At 35.9% G+C, this 23,842-nt stretch overlaps 1 protein-coding gene across 3 annotated transcripts in view; it reads left to right on the top strand.

The window, feature by feature from the left end:
- The window catches only part of peb (pebbled), a 325,749-nt gene that overhangs the window by 181,315 nt on the left and 120,592 nt on the right, over positions 1-23,842 (top strand). The window lies entirely within an intron of this gene.

Genomic DNA, 23,842 nt, shown 5'->3' with positions numbered 1-23,842 from the left:
ATGTTTCATTTTTTTTTTATATTCTGGCAAGTTAATTTTTTTTATTAAGTAGCAAAACATTAATTTTTTTTTATTCTTAAGTGGCAAGTTAAACAATTCAATATTATGTACTCATAAGTGGCAAGTTAAAGTTCTATTTTTTTATCTTATTTTAATAAACTTATATATGCTATCGTAATATTCTAATTCTTATTACATAATGTGTCTCTTACGTGCCGTAGAAGCTTTGTCGTCACGCCTGTTTCTGTATTTAGTTAACCTTCATGTAATGGCTAACGAGCTTAGTGAGATCCTCTCTTAGAGGAATGGCGGGATGTACTTTGTCCTGATTTTACGGTTGGTCTGCTAAAACATCAATGCTGAGTCTTTGTTTGTGAAGCACATTCTCTCTCTCTCTCTCTCTCTCTCTCTCTCTCTCTCTCTCTCTCTCTCTCTCTCTCTCTCTCTTTGTTGTTTATGATTGACATGGCTGTATACCAGCACGGGCTCTTGCTCATAGAGGAGCCTGTAATTTCTCTCTCTCTCTCTCTCTCTCTCTCTCTCTTTGTTTATGATTGACATGGCTTTATACCAGCACGGGCTCTTGCTCATAGAGCAGCCTGTAATCTCTCTCTCTCTCTCTCTCTCTCTCTCTCTCTCTCTCTCTCTCTCTTCTTTGTTTATGACTGAGATGGCTTTATTCCAGCATGGGCTCTTGCTCATAGAGAAGCCTGTAATTTCTCTCTCGCTCTGTTGATTGAGTTGGCTTTATGCCAGTACGGGTTCTTTCTCGTAGTGCAGTTGTAATCTCTCTCTCTCTCTCTCTCTCTCTCTCTCTCTCTCTCTCTCTCTCTCTCTCTCTCTCAGTTTTAATCATCTTCTTATTTCAGTATTGAGCGTCTGTTGCTTAAACATTCATGTAAAATTATCATATATACTCACATATATAGTTTTCAGTGGGGTTTCTTGTCCTAAATTCTTCTTGTCATAATGGATTATAGCATTGTTATATTAGCACTTGTAAGTACACATTATATATTTATTTATTATTGCCAGTAACTTTGCGTTACTACTCATTTCAGTTGTCTTTTTGTCACGTTAATCTAGCTTATGCAGTAGCTTTTGGAACTTACAATTTCTGTTCCTAGGAATGGAATTGAGTAATTCAGCTCAGGTACCAAGATGATCGTTTCTTATGCAATGGTCTGCTGAGAACTGACGTAACACAACATGCATGCAGGAAGTGATATTCGGGGTGAAACATGGTATTCTTTTGATGAGTGACTGCTAATCTTCTAATATTTTTTGTGCTTTGGTATGAGATAGTAACTGGCGATGGTTTTGGCCTTAAGATACAAGATATTTAGTATTGAAAAGAACGAAGGCTAGTTTTGTATCGAGATTTGTAACAGAAAGTGAAGGGATAGCAAAATGTGGCTTAATTTGATGGGTTTTTAATGGAGAAGGCCTAGCCGACGTTTCTTGTCCAGGAGTCTCGAACTTGGGACCTCTTACTTGGTAGGGGAGAATGCGGCTGATTGCTGATTACACCACCTATTTTTTATTTTTTTTCAACGTCCGTGCCGTTCCCCCTAACTAACGGGGGCGGGAGGCTTTAAACAATATATATATATATATATATATATATATATATATATATATATATATATATATATATATATATATATATATATATATATATATATATATATATATATATATATATATATATATATATGTATATATATCAGTATATATATATATATATGTGTATGTATATATGTATATATATATATATATATATATATATATATATATATATATATATATATATATATATATATATATATATATATATATATATATATATATATGTATGTATGTATATGTAGAATCTACTTGTCAGTTTTACCAGACACATAAATGTAATTCTTATAGTTGCAATGCCCTCTTAACTTCTCGAATTCTTCGCCCTTTTTGATATGCTTGTAACTACAAAGCCGTAAGATCCAAACGCAAGAAATTGAAGAGACTGTGATGGCCGGTCGCTCTTCAATTTCTTGCGTTTGGATCTTACGGCTTTGTAGTTTAGTATATCCAAAAGTATATCCAAAAAAGTATGAAGAATTTGAGAATATTAAGAGGTCATTGTATATATTAGAATTATATATATATATATATATATATATATATATATATATATATATATATATATATATATATATATATATATATATATATATATATATATATATATTGTTGTCCCAGGTTAAATTCCTGAACGAGCTTGACTCTTGTGGCCTTTCTCATAAATAACATTCAACCAATTTTTATATGAGTAGTAGATTATGTACCTGAACACTAACAAATTTGGTGGGTCATTGCAGCTAAGATAAAGAGGGTGTAGGGCGTGCAACTTCATCCCGGAAGACTTGTTGCCATTGACTATTACGCTTAAATAACTCATCTAAGGCATTATGATGCTAAATTCTCATTGGTGTATAATTTACACAACCTGTTGTGGTATGGCGGCCTCTGTAGTGTAATTGTTCGGCTTTCTTTATTGAACTTCAAAATTGTATTAATCTGAGTATCGGTTTGGCCCTGTTGGTATTTTTTCCAAGTGAAATACTGGTATTTTTATTTCACACTTCGAGTATTCGTTACGGTTAAGCATTGCTGTTCAATCATCCACTAGTTTGATTTTATATATGTATATGTATATATATATATATATATATATATATATATATATATATATATATATATATATATATATACATATATATATACATATATGTATAATATATATAATATATAAATAAATATATATATATATATATATATATATATATATATATATATATATATATATATATATTATATTATATATATTATGGTTGTGTGTGTGTGTTTATTATAAAAAGGTTTAAGAGACTTTGTCGAACTTTATCAGTCCATTTGACCTGTTTCTCTGAAGCCGAATGACACACCTGAAACCGCCCCACCCCCACCCCCATCCCCATTCTTCTCTCATCTCTCGACGTGGCATCACATCGTTGGAATGCCGAAGAGGAAACGCCGTCTGAGACGAACGAACGAACGAACGCACCTTTCGCTGGCAACCCGGCGAGAGTGTCAGGTGACAATTGATAACAGACGACGATAGCGATAAGGCAACAGTGATTAGCAGGTGCACTCGTAAACATCCCACGTTAATAGTTTTCAAGGCATCATCATCATCATCATCTTCATCTTATTCTTCTTCTTCTTCTTAGTTATCATCGCCTCTCTGCGTACCTCTGCTCAGTGGTCTGGTTAAACTAAGATATAGCCTTTTTTTAACCTCTGCCAAACTTCAGATTTCAGGTGATGGTCTTTTTATTATTATTATTGTTATTATTATTATTATTATTATTATTATTATTATTATTATTATTATTATTATTATTATTATTATTATTATTATTATTCAGAAGATGAAAAACTATTCGTGTGGAACAAGCCCACCAAAGGGGCCATTGACATTATTATTATTATTATTATTATTATTATTATTATTATTATTATTATTATTCAGAAGATGAAAACCTATTCATGTGGAACAAGCCCACCACAGGGCCATTGACACAAGCCCACCACAGAGCCATTGACATTATTATTATTATTATTATTATTATTATTATTATTATTATTATTATTATTATTATTATTCAGAAGATGAAAATCTATTCATGTGAACAAGCCCACCACAGGGGCCAATGACTTGAAATTCAAGCTTCCAATGAATATGGTGCTCTTTATAGGAAGCAAGAGGAGGTAAAGGAAATATAGAAAGAAGAGATCTCGCTTATTAAAGAGGAAAAAAAAATAATTTGATAAATAATTATTACTGTAACTTTGTCCTGTGAGTGTATTTTCCCTCGGAAACTGTGTCACATTCTCCTGAAATCGGCCTTCATGAAATTGCCCGTTTTTAGGCAAGAAGAAGAGGATTGCCGTTTATCTCGAACTGAATATAGAATTTAGGCCAAAGGCCAAGCACTGGGACCAATAAGGTCATTCACGCTGAAACGGAAATTGACAGTAAAAGTTTAAAGGTGTAACAGGAGGATAACCTCGCAGTTGCACTTTGAATCAATTGTTAGGAGCGGATGGAAAATAAGATGGAAGAAAGAGAATATGAACGGAAGTACAGTAACAGGAACGAAAGGAGTTGCAGATAGGGGCCGAAGGCACGCTGCAAAGAACTTTTAAGTAATGCCCACAGTGCCCTGCACGAGATGCACTGATGGCGCCCCCCCCCCCGCGGGGTTTATCTCACATAAGATGAGAGGAGGGCATACCATGCAGTCTATCGCGGAAGCATTGACGAATGATGACGTGAGAACCGTTAGGTCGTTTTGGCCGTTGTGTGACGAAGGATTTTCGCCCTTGCGTTTAGCTGTGAAATAACTCTGAAGCAGAGGTACCTGAAGAAGCCTCCCACACAGATGTTTCAACTGCCGGAAATACATTTGTTTTCGTCAGTGGATTTTTGTATGTGGTTAGTTTTTTCAATCTTTACTACCAGTTTAATTATATTAGTGAGTTTTGGTTTTGTAATGGTTAGATTTGTTCGAATTTCTCTCCATATTCAGAAGCTTTCTGCAGAAAACTACTGTATAAATGACACCAATATATATATGTTTATATATATGTATTATACATATATGTATATATATAGATATATAGATAGATAAGTAGATAGATAGATGTATGTATGCATATATATATATATATATATATATATATATATATATATATATATATATATATATATATAGATACATACATAGATAGATAGATAGAATGTCTTATGAAATTCTCTCATCATAAGTGCTCATTATATATTATATATATATATATATATATATATATATATATATATATATATATATATATATATATATATATATATATATATATGCATTATATATACTGTATAATATATATAGTCTTCCGAAATTCTCCCGTTATCCCCAAATAAACCTCCGTTGACGAACTGCACAAAGTCTCTTTATGGCAATGGAAATAAAGAAAATAAGTAAATGTCATAGATTGTAACGTGCGTCTCCATACGTTCTCAATTATCATTTGGACGACAAATTTGCGAATTAGGGAAATGCGGTCGGAAAATAGTTAAAGTTAGAACAGCTGTTTTTGTTACAAGAAGGCCTTGCTAGTCTAGTTACCTTCTTTTATAGCGTTTTTCCGTAAACAGGATACCATTATTCCAAAGAAACATTTGACTTAGACCATAGTTCATAACGTTTTTCAATGTATAGCACCCCTTTCAAACCAGCAGTCAGTTCTTGCACACCCTAAATTGCTGAAATGAAAAAGCTAAAATACAAATATAATAATAATAATAATAATAATAATAATAATAATAATATTATTATTATTATTATTATTATTATTATTATTATTATTATTATTATTATTATTATTATTATTATTATTATTATATTATTATTTATTTTATTTTATTTTTATTTTTTTGCAGGAAAAAATAACATGCGTATATAAAAATACATTTTGCTTTCATTATTCATACGCATCTCGCACCCCTTAGGAACCGGCTTATATTCCTAATTATCTAATATGGACTGAATAATTGCCTTTAGGGCATTTGAGCTGCACGTAGTCACTGGCGAATTTATCATTTACCCTGTATATGATTATTACTTATTATGTATAGCTCCATGAAAAGAAAAGTTAGAGGATGTTGGTGCAACTCGTCAGTTATTATTATTATTATTATTATTATTATTATTATTATTATTATTATTATTATTATTATTATTATTATCCATAAATCGATACGAGTGGCGTGGATTACTTATGTCCGGCGGGTTTACGGAACAGGTGTCGAACACTTTGAAGTTATCCAATCCCGAATGCTTCAAAGCAAGCACTGTCTTCTCTGAGATAATGAAAAAAAAAAAATATATGATGACATCGATGGCCTCTGCAAACGTTCTGCACATTAACTGGTTTTATTAGCATACTTTTCCTGTCTAAATAAAGAGGCAAAACCCTTTCTACATAATAACTTCGTTTAGACAGGAAATGTATGCTAATAAAACCAATTAGTGTGCAGAATGTTTGCAGAGGCCAACGATGTCATCATATGTATATATATTTTTTATCTCGGAGATGACAGTGCTTGCTTTGAAGCATTCGGGATTGGGTAACTTCAAAGTGTTCGATACTTGTTCCGTAAAGCCGTCCGACATAATTAATCCACGCCACTCGTATCGATTTATGGATTCGTCATACAAATTGTCGTAATGTTCGTGTGCCGTTTTTGGCAGTCATTGTTATATGTTCTAATTGCATTTTGATCTTAATAGAAAATTATTTTCGTTTCATTTTGAAATGAAAGTCCGTGTATACACGTGTACAACATAAGTATGTATATATGTGTATATATATATGCATACCTATACTGCATGTACACATACATACTTGTGTGTATATATACATGTGTATCTAAGTACCGTATGTACATAGATATATATAGATACGTGTGTATAATATATGCAAGCATTCGTAAGCTTCATTACGCAGGCTTTGAAAGTCCTTTATCGCCTCCATGTCTTTGTAAAAGTAAAGGTAACTTCTATACTCCTATTGCCTATCCAGAATTAATAATTTGAAAATTGTCTTCTTATCTCCTATTCCTAAATGTCTTCGTATTTCATATTCCTGATCACCTCAGGTGGGTTCTATTTTGCGCGATGCTTCGCACAGCCGTAAATAATAGTGACCCAATCGAACGTGCTCCGTCACTTAATATAGTACCCTCGATTAACCGTGGTCTTAATATTTTAAAGAGTTATGTAACGACAAACAGCGCCCTGTCCCAAGATGCGTGCTAACACGACTGTAGATAATGCGTGTGAAGAAACCAAGTGTTTACTGTGATTGCGATTAAAAGAGAGAGAGAGAGAGAGAGAGAGAGAGAGAGAGAGAGAGAGAGAGAGAGAGAGAGAGAGAGAGAGACTGCTGAAGGACAGTCAGTTAAACGTTACCTAGTTTTTCATCTAATTGTGATATTTTCGTTATTCCGAAAGTCGGCAAACTGTGAGAGAGAGAGAGAGAGAGAGAGAGAGAGAGAGAGAGAGAGATGCAATCATAGTCCTTGTTATGTGATAGACTAAGCCGTTTCTCGTTGACGTGTGTTTTGGGTCGTTTTTTAAATCAGCCATGACGATAATGACTCACTAATCTATTAATGATAAGGTCTCTAAGGTGAGAACCTTTCTATAAGTATTTAACCCTGTCATGAGAGAGAGAGAGAGAGAGAGAGTGAGAGTGAGTGCTGAAGGACAGTCAGTTCAACGTTACCTTGTTTTTCATCTGAGTTGGATAGTTTGGTTTTCAGAAAATTAGCAAGCAGTAAATAGTTTTAATGCTTAAACAAGGGGCAAGGAAAAAAAAGAGAAAGCGGAATTCTATCAGTCATTATATATACACAAACATATATATATGTATATATATACTTATATATATTTATATTTTATATATATATATAAAGTGCCTTTTCCTCAGGTATATTAAAATCTAATCGTAGTTATATTTTCCTGTGTAAGTGTGGTTCTTTCAACAAGTATTTATAAATAAACGTCTGTATTGCATAAATGTATATACATCGTATATCCTCATGCATCTGGATCAACTGTAATGGCGAAAACATATAACCAAGATATTTCTAAAAGCAAAACCTTAAGCGCTTCAGTTCTAGGTGAGACAAAGTTGAAAGCACAGGGAGAACATGTCTTGAGTCATGCAGCTTCGCAATTAAATGATGATTGATTGCTTTGCTTTTTCGAGATCCTTGCTTACCTGGCGTCGGAGGTGTAGCAAGGACTTGGTAATCATTACTCTCTTTTTCAAACTATTTATGTTTACAGGAAAAAAGAGGCGAATCTGGTCAAGATTGTATTATTATTAATGACAATAAAAATGGCAAGTGCAAAAAATTATTTGGGTAAGAATACTTCCATTATGAGCAGCCATTTATAGGAAAGTATTTACTTCGATTTGAAATATGTGAAAAGTTGCGCGTCCGTATATGGGGTGAATTAAAAATGAAGTGATGAGATGGCGTTAGAGAAATTTTTGTCCCAATCCAGAATGCCAGAGTAGATATGCACTTAGAGCATTGTTATAAAATGCCTTAGATAGTCTGTTACACGTTTCAGAAAATGTTACAGGATGCTGTAAAATAAGAGTATCCTGTAAACTGACCCACACAGACCAAGATGTTTCAGATGTTGGGGGAAATGACGGCAAAATTAGAACTGAGTTTTAATGAAGTTATTCTAGTACAGAGAAGAAAATGTCCGGTTACTTGAATGTTGAAGAACTGAAAGAATTGACGAAGTAAGAGGTTGCCATATGCAGCTCGCCATTCTTGCTTTTACGTATTTTATCATATTCTCTGTTTTGGAATATCCAGGCGTTACGAATAATGCGCAGGAATTGACATTGTTAGATATATTTAAAGGGCCATCCAGTTAACATAGTCTCCTTAATTTTCCTGTCTCATTTAAAGGGTTATAGATAGTCTCCTTCACTTTTCTTTAATATGCCCCAGTGCGTGAGTTTATATTGCCCCAAAGAACAACATATATATTCGAATCCAACTCTTACAACGATGCAAACTGCCATTGACATCGAAGATGATTGCTTTAAGTCGTTAAATACGTCTTTGCCTGATAGTAATGTAGTAATTTCTCATAACATTCAACATCTCGTGCCGTCATCGCCCATAATAGAAACAAAGACTTCAGTACAGAACGTTTCTTCTTTAAAAAAAAACACACACACTCTTTATCGATACGGATTTAGAAACTCCCACACTTTGCCAGAGAGCGGAACTTGGAGACGTGCAGTTGATAAGAATTTTCCTCCTCCTCCTCCTCCTCCTCCTCCTCATCATGTTCCTATTTTTCCTTGTCCCTTCTTTCTCCTCCTCCACGTCATCTCCCTATTCCTCCTCCTCCTCCTCCTCCTCCTCCTCCTCCTCCTCCTCCTCCCCTCTAAGAGAGAGATTGATCAGTCCTGTAACCTTGTAACTTGTAAGGAGAAAATTATAGTTTCATTATTCATCCGTTCCTTATAGATAAAAATTCACATATGCTGGATTTGAAGATATGGAAGGTTCCGGGTTTCGCATTTTGAGCTAGGATGGTTATTTTCGTTATTTATTTATCAGTGAATGTTTTTCAATACCAGCTATTTTTTTTTTCTTATTAATGATGATAATGTCTTATTCCATTTCAGTTTTTTTGCGACGGAAGAAAGAAAATCTATTTTTATCGTTTTTCGTGAAAGTGAATGATTTTCTTATATAAAAATCTATTTTAAGTACTGTTTGCGGAACAAACCAGGGTCGTAACGTATAAAATTTGTCATTTTTATCGAAGGATTCAATGAAGTTTTGTAAATGATTCTTCCTGTAGTCTTTTTCTTCAAATGTTTTTTTTTTTTTTATTGCAATTATAGTTGGGCCTGTGTTGCTATAACTTTGTTGTCTTTTCAGATATTATGAAGATAATTGAGATATGTATTTACAGAAAATAAAATGTCCCAAATTTTTAGGTACCGACTGTCAGGTAATTTTAGTATCTTTCGGATCCCAAATAATTTATCTCCGTAGGGGGGTAGTGCTGTCAGTGCGCCTCAAGTGGTGCACTGTAGGCATTACTAAATGTTCTTTGCAGCGTCCCTTCGGCCCCTAGCTGCTACCCCTTTCATTCGTTTTTACTGTACCTCCATTCATCTTATCGTTTTTCCACCTTGCTATCCACCATCTCGTAACAATTATTTCATAGTGAAACTACGGGGTTTGCCTCTTGTTGCACCTTTCAAACCTACCTACTCTCAGTTTCCTTTCCAGCGCTGAATGACCTCATAGGTCCCAGTGCTTGGCCTTTCGCTTAAACTCGATATTCCATTCCAAATAAGTTAGTACTAGAAACCCTTGAGTTTCTCATCATTTAAAATTTTACATCTTAATGAGGATGCGTTCATTGAGTTACAGGACATACTGTCGCTGTTTTCTATCGAGCGCATTGCTGTCGAATGACATTTCACATTTCTTAAAAAAAATAAAATAAGAATTGCCGCTCTCTGTCTCGCAGATCAGTAAAGCGACAGCATATACGTCTTGAAAATATTCGCGTGAATCACGTGGTACTTTGTATTGTCGCACGTATTCTTGGTCAATCCTCACATTATTTTTTATTTCTAAATCTTCCTTCCACGTGTCGTCCCTTCTCCGCATCATATTATGTGAAAGCCAGCTGTCGCTTATTGTCGTTTAAATAAAATATGAGAACACTTACGTGCTTATGGAGGAGATATGTTTCTGAATTATTTAATAGCATTATTAGTGTGAAATATTTTTAGAATATTTCTTGCGAAAGTTAGATTTTTTCTTTTTTACTTTTGTTCTGTCGAATATTTACTTCAGAAATGTTTCGATGTTTATTCTGTTGCTGCCATAGGAGAGCTTTAACTAGTCCATGGATATTTTAGTCATATTTTTTTTTGAGCAAGTCTCTCTCTCTCTCTCTCTCTCTCTCTCTCTCTCTCTCTCTCTCTCTCTCTCTCTCTCTCCAGAATTTCCCAAATTGTACATTGTAATCACATGATGTTGTTATGCTGTTAGCTCATCCAAGTAAATTAATGAGTTTCTCTTTTTTTGCTTCCGTTACGAATTGCAATTTAGCTTGAATAGCTTTTTGTATATATGCATCAGCTTTAGACTTCGCACGATTTGAGGTAATGGTGATTTTTGTCCATCATAATTATATACGGCTGATTCGAAGGTACAAGATTGCATTCTGTTGTCTGTTTCGACGCGTTTACTGCGGAAAACACAATACGAGATGACGCGTTCAATGCCGGAACGCATGTTGCCCCCTGTTACGACTTACACAATACGGAAAACACAATACCAGAAGACTACGCGTTTCATACTTCGCATTTGCTCAGATGCTGCATATCCCGAGACGTTTCCAGAAGAAGAAGAAGAGGAAGAGGAAGAATGCCGGATGAGAGAACATGATGACACCTGTAAAAAGCTCGCTGGTAAAAACCTTATCTCAGTTCTTTTATCCGATAACACCCCTCGTGATGAGGTCATCGAAGAGCTAAGTATTTGTACGAGGGCGAGTTGGGTTGGGGGGAGGAGGGGATGTGAAGGTTATGGGTTTTGGGGGAGGGAAGGGGTGTCAGGGGACTCTGAGGTGGTTAAATAAGATTACCTTGTCAGGAATGCATATACGTTTTTCAAGTTCGTGTTTTATTTTTTGTTTTTGAATAAAGGGTATTCTCACTCAATATCATTTAATTTACTCTTGTTTTTTTTTTCTTCATGTCTAATTTTGCTTCTGTAATTATAAACTGTTTTTGAGATGTTTGATATGCAGCTAGGGCGCCGAAGAGAGGCTCAAAGAACCACAAGTAATATATATATACAGTATATATACATATATGTCTGTATCTGTGTGTGTGTGTTTGTTTACTTTTTTATATAAGTGATAGTGTCTGTTGGTAAGATAAAGTCACAGCTACATTCTTCGTTGACTTAATCTGATAATGGAACGTTCTGTGCTGTTAGATCATGTGAAGACTTGTCTTGCAGATTTTAGTTGTAGAAGTCTGTATATTAGACTCTTGTTCTTTCTAACAGTAGTGAGCACACACACACCACACACACACACACACACACACACACACACACACACACACACAACATCAGCGAGAGACGAACTTCCTTCTCATCTCTTTCAGAACCTTGTCGCACGTACGTGCGGAATTACAGGTAGCCTCTCCCCTTACCTGGCGCTTGCTCAGTTGATGTCACCCCCTTCCCCCTCCCCCTCCCCCTCCCCCTCCCGACCTCAGCATTCTCCTCTCGCCACATTGTTCTCTCTTTCTCTCCCCTCTTTACCAAAGGCCAGAGAGTCACCCGCCATTAGCCTCTCTTCCAGAAACTTTCTAGAAAGGACGATTCCCAGAAGAGTGGGCTCGTGTCTCGTCTTTCGTTACTGCCTGTGTTCCCTTTGTCGGGCCTCTGAGATGGGATGCATTTCTGACGTTCAATAGGTTTACACTTCTTTGTAATTATGTATTTTATCATACTACCCTCTATGCCTACGTCGATTCTCGTTTTTTGAACATCTAAGTCTCTTAACCTTTCGTAGTCTGTAATTGATCCCATATGCTTATGGGATATGATTTGTGTGCATGTACAAACACATGCATTACATGTGTGTGTGTGTGTATTTACGCATACATACCGAAAACTTAGCTATTTAGGGTTTATTAGTTGACGTAATCGTCTCGAAGCTAACTGGAAAAGTCATGACAAACGATGGCCATTACTTTGACGAAATCTGTATTTTATTTATTCCCTATTTCCAGGAGACGACACAGCCATTTACAGTGGTATTCAGAAACGACCTTTGGTTTTCCGTCTTATTCTTCTCATTACTGGGCACGAAACTGAGATTTACAGTGACTATATTTACGAGTGATCTGGAGTTTTCCGTCTTATTCTTCTCCTTGTTATTGTTATTCTGCAATTACGCTGAACACATTCTTTGGATTGTCAGGGACCTTTGAGGAGGGATAAAAATAGATCACGCTGTCGCATCGTCATTCTCATTAAGAGCATTGCTCCTCTAATTACAATTCTCATCGTGCCTGGCATTTATCCGGCGTTGTCACGACAGCACCGAGTCCTGCCTTCCTTCCTTCCTCCCGTCTCCAGTCTTAGCATCAGTATCTGCATTGCGCATGCTCGCAACTTCCTTCTCAGTGACCTGAAAACAAAAGGTCATCTTGAGGGCAGAGAGTAAGGGAGAAAGAAAAGGGATATGTTGTCTTTATCATTCATTATTCTTATTTATAATTTACTTATTCCCCGTGGAGGGTATAGTCAGTGCACCTAATGCGGTGCACAGTAGGCATTACTTAAGGTTCTTTGGGACGTCGCTTCGGCCCCTGGCTGCAACCCATTTCATTTCCTTTACTGTACCTCCATTCATATTCTCTTTTTTTCCATCTTACTCTCCACCCTCTCCTAACAGTTGTTTCAGAGTGCAACTGCGAGGTTTTCCTCCTGTTACACCTTTCAAACCTTTTTACTTTCTATTTCCGTTTCAGCGCTGAATGACCTCTTAGGTCCCAGCTCTTGGCCTCTGGCCTAAATTCTATACTCTGTTAATTTATTTATTTATTTTTCATTTATTATTTGTTTATTGTCGGAGAGAATTTGTGCAGATTTAGTTTGAATGCTGTAAAAAGGAGAATCGTTAAAAATGACATTTACAGAGCCACGGGAAAATAAATAACAACTTCTTTATCTACTTGACCTTATTACATTAACAAACCACTTATTGTAAGGTTGTGAAATAACAAATAAGTTTATTTAGGTTTATGACGTAACGAACTTACTGCCTGTGTCAATACGCTATCACCGAAAAGTTTGCCAGTTTTTATATAGTTTATATATTTTTTTAAATGTTATCGTGACCAAAAAACAGTGCGTATCTCACGTCTTGTTTTAAACTCGTTGAAACGTGTAGCCTGTATCATCTTCATGAAGTACGTGGTGTTAAGATTGCAAGTCATTCTGTAATTTATTTATTTTTTTACCTTATGATGACTTAAAAACAGTGTGTATTGAACGTCTTGTCTTAAACGCGTATAAACCAGTCAGTTTTATCTTCTTCACGAAGAATGTTGCCGTAGATCAACAAGGATTCACTTAGCGCCTGCTCCATTGCAATCGTCGATCGTATTCATGCAACAGACTTGAGTGGTATACATGGCGGGAGTTCTGGCATTCCGGGAACTGAATGAGTAAGCGATCGATTAATCAGAAAAATGTTCCTGGCGGCCTTTTAAAAAACATCATCGTCGTCATCTGCCGAGCGGCCCTGGATGCGTGACGTCATGGTTGGTTCGGGTTTAATGGAGAGGGTTCAGATGAGGATAAGTTAAACATTTTTCAGTTATACTGAATGCAATGTTTACGTGAATTTATGTACAACGAGTGCAAAATAATTGTTGCAGTGTTGTGAGTATGTATGAAAAAGATAGATGGCAGGTTTTCCATTATCCAGACCGGCATTTATCATCGGTTTGGATGGTCCATATGCCTTCAAATATGAGTATTTGTTAAAAAAAAATTATTAATCGTACTATAGAGAATGCCGAATGTGTAGATAATATTGGTTTGAGTAAATGCTAACCTTGTTTTTATATTATGGTACCGTTCTTTTTTCCCCAACTTTATTAACTGGAAGAAACTTTAGAGTATTTGTCTATTAGTTGATTGTATCAGGTCGTAAACCCTAAGAGATAAATTATTCTACCAACACTTATTTTTATATATATATATATATATATATATATATATATATATATATATATATATATATATATATATATATATATATATATATATATACTGTATATTGTATACACATTCCATTTGTATTCATAAGAATCTTTCTTCTTCTTCTTCTTCTTCTTCTTCTTCTTCTTCTTCTTCTTCTTAGCTTAGTCCCGTTTCTATACGGGGTCGCCCGTTCTAGTTTGCATTCATACGAATCTTTTTTCTTCTTCTTCTTTTCTTCTTCTTCTTCTTCTTCTTCTTCTTCTTCTTCTTCTTCTTCTTCTTCTTCTTCTTCTTCTTCTTCTTAGCTTAGTCCCGTTTCTATACGGGGTCGCCCGTTCTAGTTTGCTTTCATACGAATCTTCTTCTTCTTCTTCTTCTTCTTCTTCTTCTTCTTCTTCTTCTTCTTCTTCTTCTTAGCTTAGTCCCGTTTCTATACGGGGTCGCCCGTTCTAGTTTGCTTTCATACGAATCTTTCTTCTTCTTCTTCTTCTTCTTCTTCTTCTTCTTCTTCTTCTTCTTAGCTTAGTCCCGTTTCTATACGGGGTCGCCCGTTCTAGTTTGCATTCATACGAATCCTTCTTCTTCTTCTTCTTCTTCTTCTTCTTAGCTTAGTCCCGTTTCTACATGAGGTCGCCGTAGTTGTACTCATATGAATAAAGCTCTGGATTTGTTTTGAATCGTCAGCAGAAAAACAGACCTGAAAACTCGGACCTACCTTCACACTTCTACTAGAACAACACTCATTACCTCGTACTTGAGAACCTTCGATCTCCGTCGCCTGCGACATTGGCACAGTTGCCTTATCTCTCCTGCTTCTTCTCCTCCTGCTGCTGCTTCTGCTGCGTTAAGTATTTGATTACCTTGAGTGGCAGGCGCTGATACCCCGTGACATTTCTATTTATGTTTGAGGTTGTTTTTTGTTTGCAGTATTGCGTAGTCACTGAGGTGCCAATAAATACTGATTCCGTTATCCTGATGCTGAAGACCCGCCGTTCTTTAAGGTTTCGTTTTGTGGGCAGGATGATCGATTTGATTCTGTTGTATTTATGGTGACTAAAACTGGCGTCACATCATCTAGGGACAGGAAGAAGTTTAGAAAATTTTGGTGACGTTGGAAAATTAATTTTTGGATCAAACACTCTGGGGTCGGAGACATTAATTTGCGTGTTTTTATGAAGAGAATGTGACAGTAGAGAGCGTTAAACTTCAAGAAAGAGAATATTTGCACGATTGGCTCCATGAGAAAGAGTAAATAGAATTTTAACAACCGTAAAAGACTCGGGTACAAACTTAAATTGTAGCCTGTTCAAATTTTGTTATAATCAGAGCGAGAATACAATACTGGATGTGCTTGACTGTCTATCTCTCCATCTATCTATCTATCGATATATCTATCGTATGTATGTACTCTGTATAAACGCATACAAGTTTTTGTACTTATTAGGTGAGGGATAATGCAGCTATTATAAACGGTAAATGTGTATAATTTATCCATGAAACTTTTGCCATAGCATATTTGCTTGTGAGTCTCTCTCTCTCTCTCTCTCTCTCTCTCTCTCTCTCTCTTGATATGTGTGCGAGTGCGCGCGCGCGCGTGTCGGTGTTTATGTACGCGAGTGTGTGATTCATCTTGCTTCTGTGAGGTTGTTTTCATTCTTGTGTCACTATTCCCCTCTCATATTAGCTTGTCTATGAATTTTTTAAAGTGGCTTGTAGCTCAGGTACTGTTTACATCATTCTTCTCTCTTTTTTTTAATATTCATTTCTCTAATAACAAAAACTATTATTTTCTCTGAATAATTTCCACTAACATTTCTTTGTCAACCCAACACTAAAATACAGCCTGTCTTGCATTTTGTATGTATGTATATATATATATATATATATATATATATATATATATATATATATATATATATATATAATTATATATATGTATATATATATATAATGTGTGTGTCATCAGTAAGTCACCAAAATGCACGTGTAGATAACCACAGGAAAGGTGAAAATTACGCATATATATATTAGATGTATTTACATATATATTTATATGTATATATAAATTATATATATATATATATATATATATATATATATATATAATATGTAAACAGTATAATTTGTGTATGTGTAACGCAATGGATCCACTTAATAAACCGTCATCACGTTGGGTTTAGGCTAGCTTTATGATGACATGTTTACTTGTTTTCTTACGTTACCATTTTGCTGTGGAAAAAAAAAAGATAAGTGCCATCTGCTTCCAGTAGGTTTTCGTACGATACAAGAAGAAATATTTGTGTGCTCGGATGCGAACAAGAAAGGAACATTGTTAGCACTCTCTCTCTCTCTCTCTCTCTCTCTCTCTCTCTCTCTCTCTCTCTCTCTCTCTCTCGTCAACCACAGATATGGAAACGGGAATTAAAGATTGTCTCCAAGTCTAAAAGGCTTGATATTTTTTGCTATTTATAAGACTGCAGGCAAAACAGATTCCTGTCTTGCACTTGATGAATTGCTACACAAATAAATGCAAAGTGCTCTCGAACCCATAAGGGGATAACGGATATACGCGAAGTTTTGTTGCACTGAAAGAAAGTTATGGTGCTGTACATTCGCCGAATAAGGCCAGTGCTTGCAGACACAAAATTCAGATATTTCCCGGCGAGAATAAAACGGTTAAAGCAGGATGACTCGGATACAATTATTTTGTATCAAGGTCTTCTTTGTATATGTATCTACGCATCTAAATAAATTCTATACTATATATATAAAAAATATCGATATGAATATATATATATGTATAAATTTTATATATGTTATATATATATATAATTATTATATATATATATATATATATATATATGTAAATTATATATATATATATATATATATATATATATATATATATATATATATATATATATATATATATATATATATATATATATATATATATATATTATGAAATTTTATCCCATGACCGCGACATTTTTATACACAGACAGTAGGCTACAAATGTCATTTAGTATGTAATTCGCCGTATATATACAATTCTTTAGTCATTTTCTTTTGTGTGCCATTAATTTCACTATTTATCCTCTTGATGTGATTCCCTTATTTGTTGTTATATTTTTCAATAATTCTTTTCCTCAGCACCAGAAATATCAAAGAAATTGTGGATCTCTCTCTCTCTCTCTCTCTCTCTCTCTCTCTCTCTCTCTCTCTCTCTCTCTCTCTCTCTCTCTCTCTCTCTCTCTGGTTCCAGCCAAGCCATGATTTTGGATTCAGCTTTTTTATTGAGGACAGTAGGGCGTGTTTCATTCATCGTCTTAGGATCGACATCTCATGATGAATGAGAAGGATCGCAAAGAAGACCGTAGGATGAGATGTCAAGGATTAGACGGAGGGTGGAGGAGGAGGAGGAGCAGGAGGATGAGAATGGAGGAGATGGGAAGAGGAGGAGGAGAGGGAGGATGAGAGAGGAGAGGAGGGGGAGGAGGAGAGAGGAGAGGAGAGAGAAGGGGTCGATTAGAGGAGATAGGAAGAGGAGGAGGAGGAGAGAGAGGAGAGGAGAGGTCAGGACACGGAGGGGAGGATGGGACGGGGAGTAGGATGTTGTTGGTGTGTGTGAAAGGATTCATTGAGTGACAGGTTAGCCATATGAGGTCCTTTCGAGGTGGAGGGTGTCTGATAGAGGTGAAGCAGGGCAAGGATTTAAGGGTGTGACAGTGCCTTCCATCTCTCTCTCTCTCTCTCTCTCTCTCTCTCTCTCTCTCTCTCTCTCTCTCACTCTTTATTTTTTTTTCGTTCAGTATATCCTTTTTTTACAGCTGACAGACTGACAAACAGAAAGAGAACTACAAAGATCATTCACACTGTCAGGATGTTGTGATAGAGTGAGACATTGCATTTTAATTTCTCTCTCTCTCTCTCTCTCTCTCTCTCTCTCTCTCTCTCTCTCTCTCTCTCTCGTCAACTACCATTGCATTGTTTTCTCTCTCTCTCTCTCTCTCTCTCTCTCTCTCTCTCTCTCTCTCTCTCTCTCTCGTCAACTAACATTGCATTGTTTTCTCTCTCTCTCTCTCTCTCTCTCTCTCTCTCTCTCTCTCTCTCTCTCTCTCTCTCTCTGTCGTCATCTCCCATTGCCATTGCATTGTTCTCTCTCTCTCTCTCGTCATCTCCCATTGCCTTTGCACTGTTCTCTCTCTCTCTCTCTCTCTCTCTCTCTCTCTCTCTCTCTCTCTCTCTCTCTCTCTCTCTCTCTCATCGCCTTATCCGAGGGACATTCTGGTATCTCGTAAGCACATCCTTTGTTATGTTCTGGACATCCTTTCGCGGTTTATCTTTTGCGCATCTGCATCCGAATACACAATTTTTAATTGCCCCCTTCCGCTTGACCGATTGACGTCAATGATGACCTTTTCATTTGATTTATTTAAGTCTGTATATATATATATATATATATATATATATATATATATATATATATATATATATATATATATATATATATTTATATATATATATATTATATTTATATATATATATATATATATGTATATATATATATATTATATTTATATATATATTATATTTATATATATATATATATATATATTATATTTATATATATATATATATCTGTGTGTGTGTATTTTTATTGGTTTGTGCCCCTTGTTGGAAATCAAATATGAAATGGATTATACCAGGATACTGAGAATCCTCTCGTATGCTTTTGTTATAATTATTATTATTATTATTATTATTATTATTATTATTATTATTATTATTGGAAATAAAATATGAATTGGAGTTTACCAATAACCTAAGGGTTCTTTCCTATGCTGTTATTATTATTATTATTATTATTATTATTATTATTATTATTATTATTATTATTATTGCGTTGGAAGGTGATTATGGAAAATTGCAATAAGCAGTTAACTTGACTAGCAAGCTTCCAAATCTTTATATGCTTGTATAAGGGATACATTTTGAAATAGGAGACAAGTTTCAAGCGGAATACCTAATGGAGTTGATAAAACTTTATAATCATTCGCTGAAAGAAGGTTAGCTAGATATACCTTGGCTTAGAAACATGAAGAATGAAGCCTGCATCCTCTCCTGTTCTTAAGAGCATCCACATTTATAATCTTGCTACGCAGTCTTTTCTATAATTGCACAGCAAAGGGACGAAGTATTTTCTGGTAACTGACAGGAGATACTGCTTCATCTGGAACAGTGTTTTTTAACCTTTTTCAGTGGATGCACCCCTTTCAAATCACCAGTCAGTTCTCGCTCCCCGTGATTTGCTGAAAAAAAAAATTTTCTATCAGTCATCCTATTCGACTGAGTGGTTTTTATACTGTGGGGTTCCGGGTTGCATCGTACCTCCTTAAGAGTCCATCACTTTTCTCACTCCGACAACTAGTTTTTCCAGATTCCTTTTATTATTATTATTATTATTATTATTATTATTATTATTATTATTATTATTATTATTATTATTTATTTATTTTTATTTTTTTTTTATTTTCATTTTTGCAGAAAAAAGTAACATGCGTGTATAAAGATATATTTTGCTCTAATTATTCATAGGAATCCTCGCACCCCTTAGGAACCGGCTTCACACCCCCTAGAGGTGCGAGCACCCCTGGTTAAGAAACCACTGATCTAGATGGTGAAGATAATGCCCTAACAATAAAGAATATAGTATCTGTTTGAAATACTCCTGAAGATGTGGACATAACGAATTATAATCATGGATGATGGAACAAAATCTCACTTCTGGCAGTTTTGTCAGATTTTGTTCAGAAGTGATATTATGGCATTCAGACAGTAGAAGAATGTCCAAATAATGGTGAAACTTTTATGAAATTAATGGCGATTATATAATCACCACTGCAGATGTATGAACACTGAGGCGAATTTCAAGAGGAAATATTGTAGGTTGTTTCGAAAAAGCATTCGAGTCCAAAACGACGCCAAGTGTTCCCAAATGAACAGAATTGTGGAGCGTTACCTTGACAAACTGAATAGTGGAGAGGAGTTACGGTACGAGATCGGCCGTGAAATAGTCAAATTGTAAACATCTCGGATCCACCTTTTCTTACCAGGGAACAGGAAGACTTCATCCTACATCGCCAGGCTGTCGTGTGTCCGAGGTGACTGTGAAGAGAAATTTGCACAAACTAATGAGTGAAATTTTAGATCATCGTATTATGAACAGTAAGGATTATCTTGAATGAGTGAATGTCTTTTTGGCTTTCATCGAGAAGTAAAATGGAGACTATGATGTTTTGTAAACTGATGTTAATTATCTCTTTACAGCAAAGATCCCCGTTGGGGGGGTTGTACCGTCAGTGCTCCCTACTCGGTGCAATGCAGGCATTACTTAAGGTTCTTTGCAGCGTCCCTTCGACCTCTAGCTGCAACCCCTTTCGTTCCTTTTACTGCACCTCCGTTCATATTCTCTTTCTTCCATCTTACTTTCCACCTTTTCTTTATAAATGTTTTAACATCATAATTTTCATCGCTGAATGACCTCATAGGTCCCGGTGCATGGCCAGTGGCCTAAATTTTATATTCAGTTTTTCAGTTTCAGTTTACAGCAAAGAGCTTCGATTTCCTCCTCCTCTTGGCTTTTGTTTTGAGCCACGGAAGCAAACTGCTGATTTAGAAAATAGATTTTTAAAAGGGATACCGCACGAAGGACATAACGTTGGGCTTCATAATTTCAACGAAAGGCTTATAATGCGCGTCGTACCATAAACAAACATGGCTGCTGTTGTTGTCGTCGTCATTGTTGTAAGTGTGATTGACCCCAAAGAGACTTCACCAGAGTGGACAATGTCAGATAATATAGCAGCCCACCCTTCACTTAAAGCCTCGTCCCCAGCGTTAATTGTTTTCCCCAGTTCTTCAGTTCTCCCTACCAGAGTACCCAGATATAATCTTAATTATCAATATCGCATTTTATCGAAATTATCGATTTTGCTCTAAAAGCGTTTTCTTTTCGCCACGAGAGTGATATTTTGTGGTCACGGTATCAGTGATTGCTTGTTTAGCACATTTCAATTGGGGATATGGTATGAAATTTCTATTTTGTTCTCTTGATTTTCTGCCCTGAATTTATTGTATTCGGTTGTAGTTTTTGCGAGTTATCACAAGCAAGCAAATGTTGTTGATAATATTAGACGAAGCACAAACTCTTAATCCATCGACCATCTTATAAACACTCTTATCAAAGACAAAGCAAACCGTTTCTTTTCAAAAAAATGAAAGAGGGAGGGAGAGAGAGAGAAGTGGGGGTGGGGAAGGAGAGATCCGACCCCCAACAACATGATTGTATTCTTAGTCGCAACAACTGAAGATTAGAAAGGGGCTGTGAAGGGGTGGACAGTTTATGCGCAGTTACTACCTGGCCACTCGGAGAGAGAGAGAGAGAGAGAGAGAGAGAGAGAGAGAGAGAGAGAGGCTATGACTGCTAATAACTATTAATAGTTACAGGGACATCTCTTCTTAATAACACAGAACAGCTGACACTTTATATACTACGACTGCAGTGAAGTTACATTGTGATGGTAGGTTATCACAACGAGAGAGAGAGAGAGAGAGAGAGAGAGAGAGAGAGAGAGAGAGAGAGAGAGAGGGGGCACCGTAGGGTAAGACAAAATGCGAGAAAAAAGAAAAAAAATTGAGAGAGAGAGAGAGAGAGAGAGAGAGAATATTAACTATTAATGGATAATATTTTATCAGTATTTTGGGGGGGTTACTCTGGGCTAATGTAATGTTTTTGAGAGAGAGAGAGAAAAGGGGACACCGCATGTTACCACATAGTGTGTGAGAATTTGAAACAAAATTTGTGAGAGAGAGAGAGAGAGGAAATATTAATATAACTATTAATAGTCAATAGTTTGTTGGTATTGCTGTGGAGTTACTCTGAGTCAACATTTTGGCGTCTGCAGCCGTAAGTTTCTCCCGTTCTTTGTTCAGCAATTCCGAGGGGGTGAGCGCATCCTTTTCCTCTAAACCAAGATACTGCGATATCCTGCTTCCAGTGCAACGTCGTAGAAGGGGTTAAAGTGTTAATACAAAGGACAGACTCTTTTCAAGTGCTATATAAACATATTTTAAACTGGAGTTGTCTGTCTCGTTTTCTCACAGACTTTGTGGTACATTTTGTCTCTTTTTCTCACACAGTGTGCGGTAACCTACGGTGCCTCTCTCTCTCTCTCTCTCTCTCTCTCTCTCTCTCTCTCTCTCTCACAGAATTTTTCTCCAGTTTTTCTCCTCTCTCTCTCTCTCTCTCTCTCTCTCTCTCTCTCTCTCTCATCTGTGATAAGTTGTGTATATCTGAATTTTTTTTCTTTTAATATTTACTGCGCATTTTTGGATGGTTATATATCTTGGGGCCTTTGGATTTTCCCGACTTGATAATTCTCTCTCTCTCTCTCTCTCTCTCTCTCTCTCTCTCTCTCTCTCTCTCTCTCTCTCTCTCTTTACTTTCAAAGGATGGCTCTGTCAAAAGTCAGAATAAGTGGAGCATAAAGATGGAAAACCATATTTACTAAATTAAAATGGGTTTGTTGAATGCCTGGCTGGTTTGATCAGTTTTTAGCCGGCCTTATGCCAGCACAGGCTATTGCACAAAGGTAGCCTGTAAGAATTGTAAGATGTTGAAGTGAATAAGAGTTCTGGTGTAGGCCTCGGGACTCGGGCAACCGAGACGATATCAAAATCAGTAGTCATAATGTTTTGATTTGCGGTCTTAACGAGTTAGAATTGAATAAATTCTGTTATCGCCAACGTCAAGAAGTAGAAAAAAAAAACAAGTAAAAAATGCGCCGAAGGTTCTTCGGCGCAATCAAGTTTTTTGTACATCCGCTACTGCGTATAGTCAAGGCCACCGAAAATATATCTATCTTTCGGTGGTCTCGGTATAATGCGTATGAGCCACGGCCCATGAGTCTTTAACCACGGCCCGGTGGTGGCCTGCTCTATATCGTTGCCAGATGCACGATTATGGCTAACTTTAACCTTAGAGGGCTGCAATTTCGTATGTTTGATGATTGGAGAGTGGATGATCAACATACCAATTTGCACCCCTCTAGCTTCAGTAGTTTTTAAGATCTGAGGGCGGACAAACAAAACCGGCACAATAGTTTTTCTTTTACAGAAAACTAAAAAAAAAAAATATTACAAACATTAATATATTAAATAATCCTGAAGTCCTCACTTTTGAAACCAAGAGGCACACGGCTTTGGCAAAAAATGAAAGCATAGCTGATTTTACAGAGCCTTGATGAATTGTACTGTAGAATCATTTCTTTGGAAATATAAACATTGAACAATGCCTGCAATTATATTTTTGGGGGTTTTAATAAGCATTAT

Source organism: Macrobrachium rosenbergii, chromosome 6 (assembly GCF_040412425.1).
Source record: "Macrobrachium rosenbergii isolate ZJJX-2024 chromosome 6, ASM4041242v1, whole genome shotgun sequence".
NCBI lineage: Eukaryota > Metazoa > Arthropoda > Malacostraca > Decapoda > Palaemonidae > Macrobrachium > Macrobrachium rosenbergii.
This window is presented reverse-complemented; position numbering and strand designations above follow the sequence as displayed.